General features: G+C 47.4%; 1 long non-coding RNA gene across 1 annotated transcript; it reads left to right on the forward strand.

The window, feature by feature from the left end:
* Nucleotides 1-971: 971 nt before the first annotated feature.
* Nucleotides 972-8,726, forward strand: LOC124985127 (uncharacterized). The gene is made up of 3 exons (XR_007108808.1): nt 972-1,353; nt 6,131-6,639; nt 6,783-8,726. It is a non-coding gene; the product is annotated as an uncharacterized LOC124985127 (long non-coding RNA).
* Nucleotides 8,727-13,280: the final 4,554 nt, after the last annotated feature.

The raw sequence follows: 13,280 nt of genomic DNA on the forward strand, positions 1-13,280 counted from the left end.
GCTACTGCTCAGCCTCCAAAGATACTGCCTTTTGAACTATAATCCTGATTCATAAGTTGTGGTGGAGCTTCAACAACATCTCATTTATTTTTCACCTTCTTTATCAAAGGTTTATTTATTTTTAAGGGGAATATAGATCAATTTAAGATGTATGTAGCATTCATTTTTTAGAAAACAGCTACCAACAAGTAGCAACAGGAAGAATCTGATCATTATACAGGTGAAATCATGTATCAAAAAAATCCTGAAATTTTTTATCACTTAAGCGCACTATTCTCAATTTTAAAAACCCATTGTCCAAAAATCAGACGAATGAAAAAATGCTGATATATGTAAATAAATCAGATTTGTGGACTTAGGTTTCCATTGCTGCCTACACAGATTTTTTTTTTTTTTTTTTAATTCAAGTCTTCCTGTTTTCCTTAAATAAATGTTTGAAGTAACTGCAGTTTCTGGGATATATACCTGTTCATTGATACCACACTTGAAAAGGAAATCAGTCTAATTTTCAGCAGTCACAGTAAACCAACTGTTTATTCTGAGAGGGAAGAAAAATAAAATTTGTGAAATCTCAGTCTCTGGCCCTTGTTATTTTCCTGGCTTTCTTGTTTTCTGTGTGTCAAGTCCTGTGTGTGTATGCCACAGCTCAGCTGGAGCAAAAGCAATCTCTTTTTCCGATGCACCAACACGAAACCTTTAAAACTATATCTAAAATTGAAAATAATCTGTAAAAAGGAAAATAAATAACCTTGAAAAACTTCTCCATCCTTGGCAAAGGAGGAGGATACCTTTCCAACAGAGCCATCTGTGGCTGCCGCAAGGTTGTGTCCAGGCCTGCAGAAATCCTAAGGTTCTCTCCAGTATCTTAACCCTCTCCCCCGTGGGCTTCATAGAGATGTCGCTGGGACAGCGTGAGCCAACGCCCGGAGGTGCGGGGCTTGGACACAAGTGTCCTGCGTTGTGCTGCAGTCTGGCGGGAAGGGTGTCGCGCTAAGTAGAATTCAGATCGCCTCCTGCATCGCGCAGCACCGTTGGGCTGTCTGATCCCTGGTCCTCTGGCACTTGGAGTCTACCCAGCCTGCGGGACGTGGGTCGGCCGAGCAGCTCGCCCCCAGCCCGGAGCCGAGCCTGGCCGCCCGGGGCGCGTTCCCGGCCGGCTCCAGCCCGCCCTGCTCTGCGATCTGCACGCGGCATTGTTTCCAAGCTGAGAAAGTGCTGACGTGGGATCCGAAATGGAGGACTGACTTTGGCCACCAGCGCACAGAGGGAAACGGAACCTCTCCGGGCCGGGCGTCCCATTGCACAGCCCTGCGCACGCTCCGGCCCTTTTCTGACCCGACACCCCCATGGCAGGTTTGTTTTTCACACTGGCTTTGCGCGAAAGCCACCTGTCCTCCTCGGATCCCGGTGCCCTCTCCCTCCTCAGAGCTACCCACGCCACCGGCGCTCCTTCGTCCCCACAGATCTCCTGGGTACCTGCCCTGACCCCACACTCCGCTAGCTGGGAGCCCCGTGGTGAATGAGTGGCACGCTGTGTCCTCCACCACTGGACCCAGTTTGGCCAGGCCTGAGGGGGTGCAGGAGACAGGGGCTTCCGGCTTTCCCACGGGCACAGTCCCGGCAAACTGGGATGAGCGCATCTAGACGGCTCACTATCTGTGGCCTCTGTCTTTGAAAGAAGTAGTGTCCCTTCAGTTTCATGTCCAACACCGAGAAGCTTCTCTTCTGAGCGGGACAGAGCTGAGCAACCCAAAGCTGGGTTTTCTAGATAATCCCTGGTGGGTCCTAGAGTTAGGGGCCGGAAACATTCCATCTAGAGAGCCACTTTAAGAAACAGAAGACAAAATCATCAATCGGAAATACAGGGCCAGGGAGAAGGGCCTGCAGGACAGGCTTGGAAAGATTAAGCTTCGTTAACTTCTGGGACAAGTGGCCTTTGTAGAAAACAGTAGTAACTAGCAGCGAACAGCACTAATCCACGGAGTCCCCACAGTCAGCCCAAGAGGCAGGTGGGGTCATTATTTCCATTTTATAGATGAGAACATGGAGGTGCAAGGAGGTTGGGGAACATGTCCCCCGGTGCTCTGCTCAGCCACCCCACACCGATGTCAGAAATGGCGACAGGCTGGGGAGCAGCTACATGACTGTCGGCCCAGTGGAGCCAAAGTAGCAAAGCACAGGCCTCGGATTCCATACCCTATTGGTTTAAAAATTAAATCCTTAAATGACTTGACAGAAGTCAAAGTCTGCAGACCCAGAGAGGTTCTGGGTGGGAGGAAGCTTAGAAGCAGCCTGGTGTGCATGGCTCTCAACCAATGGCTCACACTGTCCACCTCTTACATTTTCCTAGGTGGTGAGGAAAGCTCCCGGTGCCCCTCTGTGGGTATGGGGGTTGTATCTGGACATCTGCCTTTCCCTTCCTAAGGAAGGCGCCAGCTTCTCCCAGGTCACCTGGCAAGTCTGAGAAAGTGTTCTTGGTTTTCAGCACAGTCCTTGGTGTTTCACCTGTGCCTGACACACTGGACATCTCTTGGGCCACAGCCCTGTGAAGCACTCACCAGGCAGGGCAGTGACAGAAGATTAAGATGTGTACTTGCCACCAGACAGCTTAGGTTGGAAACCTGGCTCATGAGCTTGGACAAGCACTTAATTTCTTTGTGCCTCAGTTTCCCCATCTGTAAAATGGAAACAATAATGTTCTCTATGGCACCTTTTCAGGAGTAAACATACATGCAGAGCTTAGAACAGGGGCTGGTGCATAGGAATACTATAAGCATTAGCTATTGTTATCACCATGAAATTATTATTCCTGGCAATTGTGCAGAAATCCCAGCCAGAAGGAAGGTACGAGAAGGCGGGTTGAGCATTTGAATGGTCATTTCCGTTTAGAATCAACAGTGAGTTGTTTTGCCAGTCTCCATTCCCTCAATTGTCTCCCATCGGAGTGGGCTCATGGTTTAGGTCTGTCTGTGAGACACAGGTTTAGCCTAGAAATGGCTCATTAAATAGCGCTCTTAGGTTTCACATCAATTGCTAATTAAAGTGGTATTAACCCTAATGGGCTGGAAAGCAGGACTGTCGTTTCCCCCCTGTGGTTTCCCCAGGCTGAGCCCTGACACAGGTCCCCCATCCTGGAGCACTTGGCCTCAGACCCAGCAACTGAGGCCCTCGGGAGAGGGAAGCTGGGGCAGAACGAGAAGTTACGCAACTTCAGAATCTGTGTATTGCTCCTAAAAAATCACAATAGAAGAGAAACGTGCTTGTACCAATCAGTCACAGGTGCTGATGATAGTTCACCTAATTACTTCATTATTTTTTGCCACTCCACGGAGCAGTTTGTATTTACAATCCTGTATACGGTTCTATTACTACCACTTATTATGACGATTCCAGCGATTCAGAGGAGTCTCCAAGGGCCCGGACAAGTAGAATCTTGTTTTTCTTGATTTCCCCAGGGGGGTGAGGCGGGGGGCTGGGGGAGGAAAAGCAGGCAGCCAGCATGGACCCACAATTGCTCATCTAGGATGAGTGATAAATGATGGGCGATTTCTGAAATGCTAGAATTTTAAAACAAAACAAACATATCCTATCCTATGAGTCACGGGCCAGCCTATAACGTGGCGAGAGAGAAAAGACAGGATCAACTGCCCTGGGCCTGCACCTGTGTTGGAAAAGTGCTGGGACCCCAGCCCCTCGTCCCCATGTTGGAAGCCACGCTCCAGGCACTCCCCCCGGGGACTTGTCGCCCTAATGAATACCAGTCCGCAAATTAACGAAGTAGGTTTGGAAAAGCATTGTGGATTTCAGTCACTCAGGCATCAGTAAATCTGCTGGAAGTCAGGGCTGGTTGTTTATAGCTTGTTAAGATGTTGACTGTTTACAAATTACATTTTCCCTTTGAAAAAGCAGGCAGCTGTCTGTGGCTTCGGCTTGGCTTCGGTGTGGCTTGCTGGAGGCCTCCTGCCAGGGGTAAAGCCTGCCTGTTGTTAGCTCACCTGATTGGTGCAGGTCTCCACTTTGGGGGCCTCTTGCTGACTCACCCTCTCTCTCCCTTCCTCTTACATTTTAAAACCATCCTTCAACCCCATCCCTCTAGACGCAGGTCATCGGCCCTGGGTTCTGCACAACCTTGCATTTTCTCATTATCTGCAGATACCTGGAGGAGTGACTGCTGAGTGTTGCCTGACCTCCCCTTTAGGGTTCCCCTTCCTCCCAAAGAGCTTCAAAGGCCTGACTTACACAGCTCAGCTCATCCACAAAGTCAGGAGCCAAAAGCAAACAGAGAAAAAGAGTCTATGAGTGCCCCTACTACCTTCATGGGCCAGAGGGAAAAGTGACCACAGAGCAAAACGTTGAGGTCGTCTATCCTAGATTCCCGGTTGGTAAAGTGGCTTTTCCAAAGCCCCACAGTTGCAGGATACAGGTAGGAGCAGAGCCCTGGGTCATTGACTTCCTGTGCACAGGCTCTTTCCTGCTTAAAATCTTGTTCAGATTCATTCATTTATTCAGTCTTGTCTGTGCCTGAAAGGTGCTGAACCACACAGATGTATTTCAGAGCCAGGGGCTCACACACAGAGCCTGGGCTTGTGGACCCACGCGCCTGGATCGTCAAATGGCGTTCCGGGTTAACGTGCAGCCATGCCTGGGAAGCACCTGCCCAGGGTGTCTTGAGCAATGAGTCACCAAGTAAATGGAATTGTGGTGGCACCCTCCAACTCCCTCCTGAAAGACAAAGAAATTAGCACCTAAGGTCACCCAAGCAGCCGCCCCAGGTCTAGGGCTTCCATGGCTGCTGTCTTCTTCTCCAAACTTTAATTTCCTTGCTGCAAATTAACATATTTAATGACTTTGGTTCATCCCGCTGATCTGCCTTTTCTAATGAGGTCTGCAGACTTTAGTGACCCGGTGTTTCCTGCCCAGGTACCTTATTTCAGCCACACTCGAGACATCCTGCAACCTTCTTTTTGTTTTTAATGTCTGATCTAATTGGCTCCACATGGAGAGAAGCCCTTTCCCACCACTGCGCACCCTGAGCCCCATGGTGGCTTCAGTGTGGGCTGTCACTCGCCACCAGGAGGCCCAGGTGAGAACATGGCCCTGGCTCTCCACGGGCTGTCCCGCTCCACAGTCTCCTGGAGAAGCCCGCATTATCCTTGGGATTTCCAGGTGATCTCTTCTCCGGGTGAGCTCAAGGCTCCGCCTGCTCACAGTTACAGCCCCAGACGTGAGATTTAAACCCAGCTCTTCTGCTCGGCTCCTTGACTGTGTGGCTGGAGTTGGCATTCAAAAAGGTCTCAACCTGTGGCTTCATGGCCTCTATCTTGACATCATCTTGGATATTGGAAAAATGGAAGAAAAATTAAACAGGTTGGTGTTCAGTTCTCTGGAGACGAGAGAGGTACGGATGGGCATTGCTGGAATTTGGGAAATAAAAGGGGCCTTTGTGTCCCTTAAAAGCATCAGCTCAAAGAATGTCTTTATAATAAAACAATTTCATGCAGTGAAATTTTTTTCTACGTCATTATAGCTTCTTTTTTAATTTTTATTTTTATTTGGGAGGGAGACTCTCAGTCTGTCTTCTTGTTCTTTTTAAATCAGACTTTCCTCTCTCTCTCCCCCCAGTCCCCCTCCTCCCCTCCCTCTGTCCGGGAAGCACATGTATTTCTGGGAAGATCCTTAAGGGACGCTGTGTATAAATACAGGTGTATTTTCCTGCGAATGAATTTCACACAATGTATTGCCATGTCTTTACGGGTAAGAAAAACTCTGCTGTCGCTGTAGTGGCGGAGGGAGTTTCAGGCAGATACTTGGTTGCAAAGGACACACTTCAAATAATGAAAGTGCACCCTAAGTGTTTCCCCACTGGGGGTGCCGCCCTTCTGCTGAGAAGGCCCGGGGTGCCCAGGGCGCTGGGGCTGCCTGCTGGGATGGGAGGAGTTAATTGAATTAACTTATATTTAGTGCTAATTTTGTCCCAGGCTTGCCAGATAATAGACAGCAAGCCTGGACTTGACCGGGAACGCCAGCCTGGGCACGAGGGTGTCTCTTGGGTATTTCCATCATCAGATTAGTTGAGTTGACATCTTAGTTGCGATTAGTTACCAATGTGGTTCCAACATTATTTCAACAGGTGTCAATTTGGGGACTGTGGTCACAATCACACAACCTTTTCACTAAGGATGACGGTGCTCGGCTGAGACTGTCAAGTAGCGGGAGAGAAAGGAGGCTCCAAGCATGTTCCTGAAGACCCCTCATTTGCAGGAGAGTTCAAGACTTCCATAGGCAGGGCTGGGGGGATAGCTCAGGCAGCGCGCTTGCCGAGACACATGAGGCCCTGGTTGGAGATCCAGCACCTCCTAAAAGAAAAAGGACTTAAGTAGGTTAAGATGCTAATGTGTCACTCCCTTTCTTTGGACCCAGTTTGCAGCAGGAAAGTCTTTTGCAGCTAGAAGTAAGTATTGGGGATTCTTTCTGCATTAAGAATGAAGACTCTTGATTACTGATTAAATTTTGCATCACTAAAGCAAACCTGAACCTTGCAGGAAGTAGGCTGTGAGAAGTTCTAATTAGTGTGAAATTATATTTCCCAGTGATGTCTTGGCCTCAATCCACACGGACCTACAGGACTGTAACTCCTAGGTAAGCACAGTGTTCAGGTGGTTCGGGCACTTGGGACTGGGCTCAGAGGTCACACCCCACCCTCTCTCCCAGCCCCTGCAGAGTACTTTCACATCATCGCTCAGATAATAAAGACCCTCAAGGTCTTTTCCCCTTTGTTTTAGGGAGCTTAATACAAAGCAGAACCTAATGAAAGCACTTACTACCAAGTTGGCTCCTTGTGGACCTGCTATTCTGTCTATACACCTTTGCCTGTGACAGGAGAACTTTAAATGGTCATACGTGTTTCCAAGCCACAGTCCCTGGGAGGACCACCTAAGACTCTAGAAGAATGTCTGCCATTTAAAGATCACTGAACCAGTCAGGATTGGTGGTGCATGCCTGTAATCCCAACAACTCAGGAGGCTGAGGCAGGAGGATCACAAGTCCAAGGTCAACCTCAGCAACTTAGCGAGGCCCTGAACAACTTAATGAGACCCTATCTCAAAACAAAAATTTAAAAAGACTGGGAATGTTGCTCAATGTTTAGTACCAGGGTTCAACCCCTGGTACTAAAAAAGTATATGTATCATTGAACCAAACAACGCAGCTTCTCCATCTGGAAGAAAAGGAAGGGGGAGGCCTCTACCTTTTGGAAATCCAAAGAGAACTTATTTTCACACTGTTTGGTATAGCTTCCACATGTCATTTGTCTAATAAATAACTTCTCAAATGAGGCTCCTTCTTCCTCCCAATTATCCACAGTGGGTGCCAGATCTCTGAATAAAAGCAAATAAAAGCTTGCTGCCTATTACCTTATAAGATGAGAACAAAATTAACAAGAAATATAAGGAGGTTGCTTAACTCTCCCTCTCTCACAGATCAACAAATCCAAGATGGCAAGAGGACCATCACAGAATGCCTTGCATGAGAAAATTATCAAACGATCAACCAGAGATCCACAAAACAGCTGCATATTCAAGAGTCTGTGGGTCACACCCACAATCCCAGGGACAAGTTGCTTTCTCTGTCCTACCTTGGAGGAAAGTCTTGAGCCACACAGCTAGCTGCCACATCTTTGCCACATCTTCTGCTTTGGCAGAAGCCAGCTGGGCTTCTGCCTTAGGCTCTGAGCAAGGTTTGGGGAGTCCCATTCCCTGACCACAGCCCACCCAGAGCTGCCCAGCAGTCCTGGGCTCTAGCAGCAGCCTCATGCAGCCGCCACTAGCCCAGAGCAGCTGGCAGCAGGCGGCAGCCAGGGAAGGCCATGGTGAGAAAATTGCTGTCTACCCCCTACCCTCCCACGAATGTCTCGGCAATCAAGTCTGCCAACGAGCAAACGATTATGGTAGAACACCTGGTTTTGCTATAGCTTCGCATATCTGCCACAGACACTTTGAACACACAGAATCACATGTTGGGTGGAGGATGGAAAATGTATCTATTCATCATACCAAGACAGGGGGGAATCAGGACATGGTCCCTAACATTTGGAAGAGCTAAACTCAGGCCCAGGTTTTCAGATGTCATTATATACAAAGACTGAAGGGTGACAGGTGGCCCCATTAGGAAAGAATTCACAAAGCTTCATTTCTGATAATTACTTAGAGACTGAAATATAATGATCCCATTTATTCCATCAGCAAGAGTTGTGACAGTCTTGTTCCAAGAAGAATAAGCCTCCGCCCTTTGGAAATTCAATGTGAACTTATCATTTCCACATACTGTTTGATATAGTTTCCACATGTTAATTGTCCAATAAGAGACTTCCTGAACAAAGATTCTTTTTGCTCCACAGCACTGAAGCTAGTGTCAGGTTTCTGCATACTGTACATGCAAATGAAAACTTTGGTCCATTACCCGATGTGCCTATGACAAAATTAACATAGATCAAACAAATGTATGATGGTGGGGTGTAATGACCATACCTATGATCACAGCAACTCAGGTTGCTGAAGCAGGAGGATCACAAGTTCAAGACTAACCTAGGCCACTTAGCACAACCCTGTCTCAAAATAAAATAAAAAGGACGGGAGTGGTAGCTCAGTGATAGAGAAGCTGGGTCCAATTCCCCATATGGGAAAAGAAAGAAAATTATGATGGGAACAGATCATCACAGAATGCTTCAGTACGGAAGAATCTTGAAGTAATAATCTTGAAATAAAACATTTCTGGCCAACAAGTGGTGTGTGTCTAATTCCTTAGGTATTAACATCATCTCATTTGCAACATGCTATCATTTATATGTAGTTCACACATTTACACTGTAAACATTATATGCATATTGTCCATCCCCTTCCCTATCAGCTATACATATAAGTTATGCATATACATAGGCAAAAATACTAGCATTCTATTCCTAAATATTCTGAATGCAGATCTTCATAACTATTTTTTTTCTGGCTTATCATCGATAAAAGGTATTTGGACAAGATTTTAACTTCTGTAATTTATTATTCCATTGCACACCGTTTAGTCCTAGCCCCATTTGGAATTCAGGAGTGAGTGAGTGAATGAGTGTGTGAACCAGGCTGGCTTTCCGCTGGTGACTTCCCTCCCCAGGGCTCAGTCTCAATTTTGAGGAGGCTTTTAAGTCCACACTCCACGTAGACCACCTTCCACCTTGGCTTTCTGAGTGGATCTGTTAGACACTTTCCAACAGCAGAACATGGCTTCCAGTAACACTATTTGAAAAGTATTTAATGATATTCCCTGAAGTTACTTGGCCAAATACGACTGAATCTTTATAACGCAGAGAGAAAACAAAATTATTTACTCATTCACTATTTATTAGTTTGGAAACCCGGACGCCGCACCTAGCACACAATGAGCCGGTGTTTGCTTTCTCCTGGTCCCTGTTCCTGCTCCTTCCTCAGACTTGGGAGAGACTTGCGGCTCCAAAGCCGATGTTGACTCTTTGTAGCACAATTCTGTACATTTTAAGGAGCAATTAATTCTGATAATTGATGTTGGTACAGCATGATCTTAAATGATTTATGAAAGAGTTTTCTGCTTCAAGACAGGCGTCTCTGAAGGGATGTCGTCCATCGCTGCCATGTCCCTGAGAAACGCCAGAAACAAAAGAAACCCAGAGGCGGGCACAGGTGGGAAGTGGGTAGCCCAGCGCGGGGACTGCACCTGCCCAAGCCACCCCAGCCTCGCTCGCAGTCCAGAGCTGGAAGTGCACACAGTGGGCAGGTTTGCAATGGAGTTTCAGGCACCAGGCTGAGCTCAAGACCAGGACCCCACCGGGGCTTCTGGCTGGGAGAGTCTGGACAGTGATGCTGCGGCTGCCCACCCCATGGGTCTCAAATGCCAACCCCCCTGGACATCACGCCACCCCCTTAGGGTTTTGACTACTTTAGGACTTTGCTTTCAAAAGGTAAAGACCTCTGGTAGAAGCAGCTTGGAGTTGCGACCCTGTTCCTGAAGGAAGACCTACACTACGGATCATTAAGAATGGGACATGGCAGGGCTTGGTGGCAACAAAAGGGGCAGCTGAGAGAGAAGAGAGTAAACATGATTGAGCACCTACTATGTGCTAGGCTCTGTGCTAGGGCCTTTCCATGTTTGTTGTTCCTAAAGCCACATAGAGCATTGAAAGTTGGTTATGTTTATCCTCGTTCATAGATGAGGAAACTGAGGTTTAAAGAGGTCAGGCAACCTGTTGGCCATGTGGACAGGAAGGGGCAGGTCCACCTTTCCACCTAGCACTGCCCCACAAAGTACCTGTCTCTTCACTATGCTTCACAATGCTCCAGAGACACCCCGCATCCCCTGCTGTGGTCCAGCCTGGGGTCACCCTCCCTCTCCCCAGTGTCCCCTGGAGGAGCCAGGAATAGGGATGAGGAGGCTGCTGACCAGCTCTAAGGACACGTCCACTTCCTCCCACAGGTCCTCATCCACCACTCCAAAGCAGCTCCACATTAGGTAAAAATCTAAGTGAAATTACTGTGAACTTACATGCACCAACTCAAAGCAAGCCCTCTGGATACGCTTCTGACCAGGTGGCCAGCTCTAGGTCTCCCTTCTCTGGGAAATTCTGAGCCCCCTTCAACTCACAAAATTCTCTGCTAATGTCGCTCAGGTGGGCTGTTCCCTGAGCACAGGAGTCACATCCACTCAACTTTGGGTTGCTTCTGATTGTCCATGCTTAGTACCTGACCTATAGTAATCTCTCCACAAACGTCGGTGAAATGAAAGAATGGGGACCAATCTGTGCCCACCTCAGTTCCAACAGAAAAGGCCTGACTGGGGACTTCTCTGGGGACTTCTGGGGTCCTCCATTCTAGTCTTTTGTCCCCAAAGAGCAAAAGATTCTTGTATTTCTGTCGTAGCTCCTAGAGCCTTCTGTGTGCTCTTGAGCCAAGCAGAACCCATGCCAACCCCAGGGCACCAGAGAACTGCCACAGCACACCAAGTTTATAAAGGAGAGGCATGCAGGGCCGATCAGAGTCGTGGTCAAGCCTGCATGTGGAGACACAGCTGCTCTCCTGAAGCCCGGGAGAGGGACTCTCCCACTTTCAGGAAAGGTCTGGGTGAAGGAACTCTGAGAAGCCCCAAAGGCCAGGGACTGAACAAGGCTGTCCATAATTTACTCCTTATCTGACTCAGAGCCGTCCCAGGCAGGTTGAAGTCATTAGCTGGCCCCCCGAGGTGGGAGGAACCTCCAGATGCCTGGCACAGAGGGCCCGAAGGAGCAGGCACCAGCCCAGGCCCATCCTAAATCTCTAAAATAAAACCACTGGGGCAGGCAAGTCACATCCAGGGCTATCCTTCCCTCCCACCTCCCTGGAGCAACACGTGCCCTTTAAAAAAAAAAAAAAAATGGCACTGATAAAAATCACATCCATTTACGGCAGTGTCTTTCCCAGAGTCACAAAAGAAAGGCCTTTATCATGCCCTGAATTAGATCTGTGATTTTTTTGAATGACATGTATAATAATTAGACTGTAAAGATGTGCAGTTAATCCATTTAAAGGTGTAAAGAAGTCCATTTAATGAACATTATAGTCACATTAGAGTTGGAAACATCCAACTCTTTTGTTGAATAAAAAGAAGTTCAATGAGATTAACTTCTCTTAGTTGGTTTTAAAGAATAATCAAACATGGCTTCTTCTGATAGTGTACCGGGCCTTCCTGCATGGGTTCTGCATACCAATGTCTTCCAGCCCAGAAGGGTAAGAATAGGGCCGCCGGACCTCACATTGCCGTCAAATAATTACAAATTAAAAGGGATCACTCCTACTTTCTATACTCACTATGAAGTGATAAGAGGCTGAACTCCTTGAACTTGTAATTATATAACAGAAATGTTAATCTTCTGGTTTGGTGTTCTTGTCTCCTGTGTTAAATATATTCTTACAATGATCAAGTTTACTACTTGACGTGTAGATCTTTCCCCAGGGAGACTATTACTTGATCCTATCAGATTTGGGCCCTGATTAGGATAACAGTTCCCATTTTTAAACCTCATGCTCTTTTGGGTCTCTGCATGAGGGTCCTGTTGGTGGCTGATGAGCTGCTTCCCACTCGGACTAAAGTGGGTGGGAATCCAGATGCCCTAGCGAAGCTCCTGATGCTACTTTAAAGAACCACACTATAAAACAAAAATGGACAAGTTTGGAATAGCCCCACATTTAATGAAGAAGACGACAAATCCACGTTGCTAAAACGACTGTAACTTCCTGCTTAGAATTCTCATTATGTGCATGGAATTTACCCAAGTCAAACCCAAAAGATGGGAGTGGTCACATTCAATCCACCAACCTGGTCGCCCTCAGACACCCTCATTTTAGCTCAGGAATGTATATTTTATCTTACACATTTTTCCCCTCTCTCATCTGTAGTTACAGAGAATTGAAAAACTGAGATATGTAATATACCGTGGAAGATCTCAGAAGGCAATGGGCTAGATTTCCTTTGACCAAAACAAAAGCAAAAGAAAGAAAGGAAACAAGGGAAAGGAGTTCAACAGTGAGGAAGGACAAGGCTCAGAAGAGCTGGTGTGAATGTGAATTAGCCAGGTAGCCAGGGAGGAGTCGGCCTGGCCTCACTTCCTGTCTCCTAGCTTTGTGCTGATGCCACCGGCTCACTGGTGACAGTGATGGATAACTATAGAGATTGTCTAAACCAAACTGCTCACCGGTGCTGTTAGATCTTTTTGGACTTTAGGAAACGAAGCTGATAAGATCAAGAGACAAACACCATCCTGGCTGGTGCAGTATGCTCTGTCCTGTGTAGCATGACGGCACGTTCTGCGGACGGCATGCCTTCAACCAGCCCTGATGTTTGTAGGAATGGAAAGGAAAACTCAGTTTGAAGAAAGTTCAGCTTTAAGTAAAAAGAAAAATAAAGACGTGCCTTCCCAAGGGAAGAGCTGGCCCGAGCTGGCCATGTCTACTCCTGGGCAGATGAGCCAGCCTGGAGACCAGCCTACAGCTAGTTTCATTTTTCACTTCTTTTGTGCTCTAGTCCATTTATGATCCTCAGTGAGAATGTCCAAGAGGGACAAAACAGGGAGAACTTGTTCCCAAAGCTCACAAGTAGATCATTGCCTTTGGAAGCTCGAAACACCTACCTTTAAAAAGGCCTAGGGGAAAAACGCCTTGGGCCTTCCAATGCCCTTGGAAGGGAGGTGGAAGGGCCACGTTGTGTTAATTGCCAGCACTTTCCAGATAAGG

This window comes from Sciurus carolinensis, chromosome 5 (genome assembly GCF_902686445.1).
Source record: "Sciurus carolinensis chromosome 5, mSciCar1.2, whole genome shotgun sequence".
NCBI lineage: Eukaryota > Metazoa > Chordata > Mammalia > Rodentia > Sciuridae > Sciurus > Sciurus carolinensis.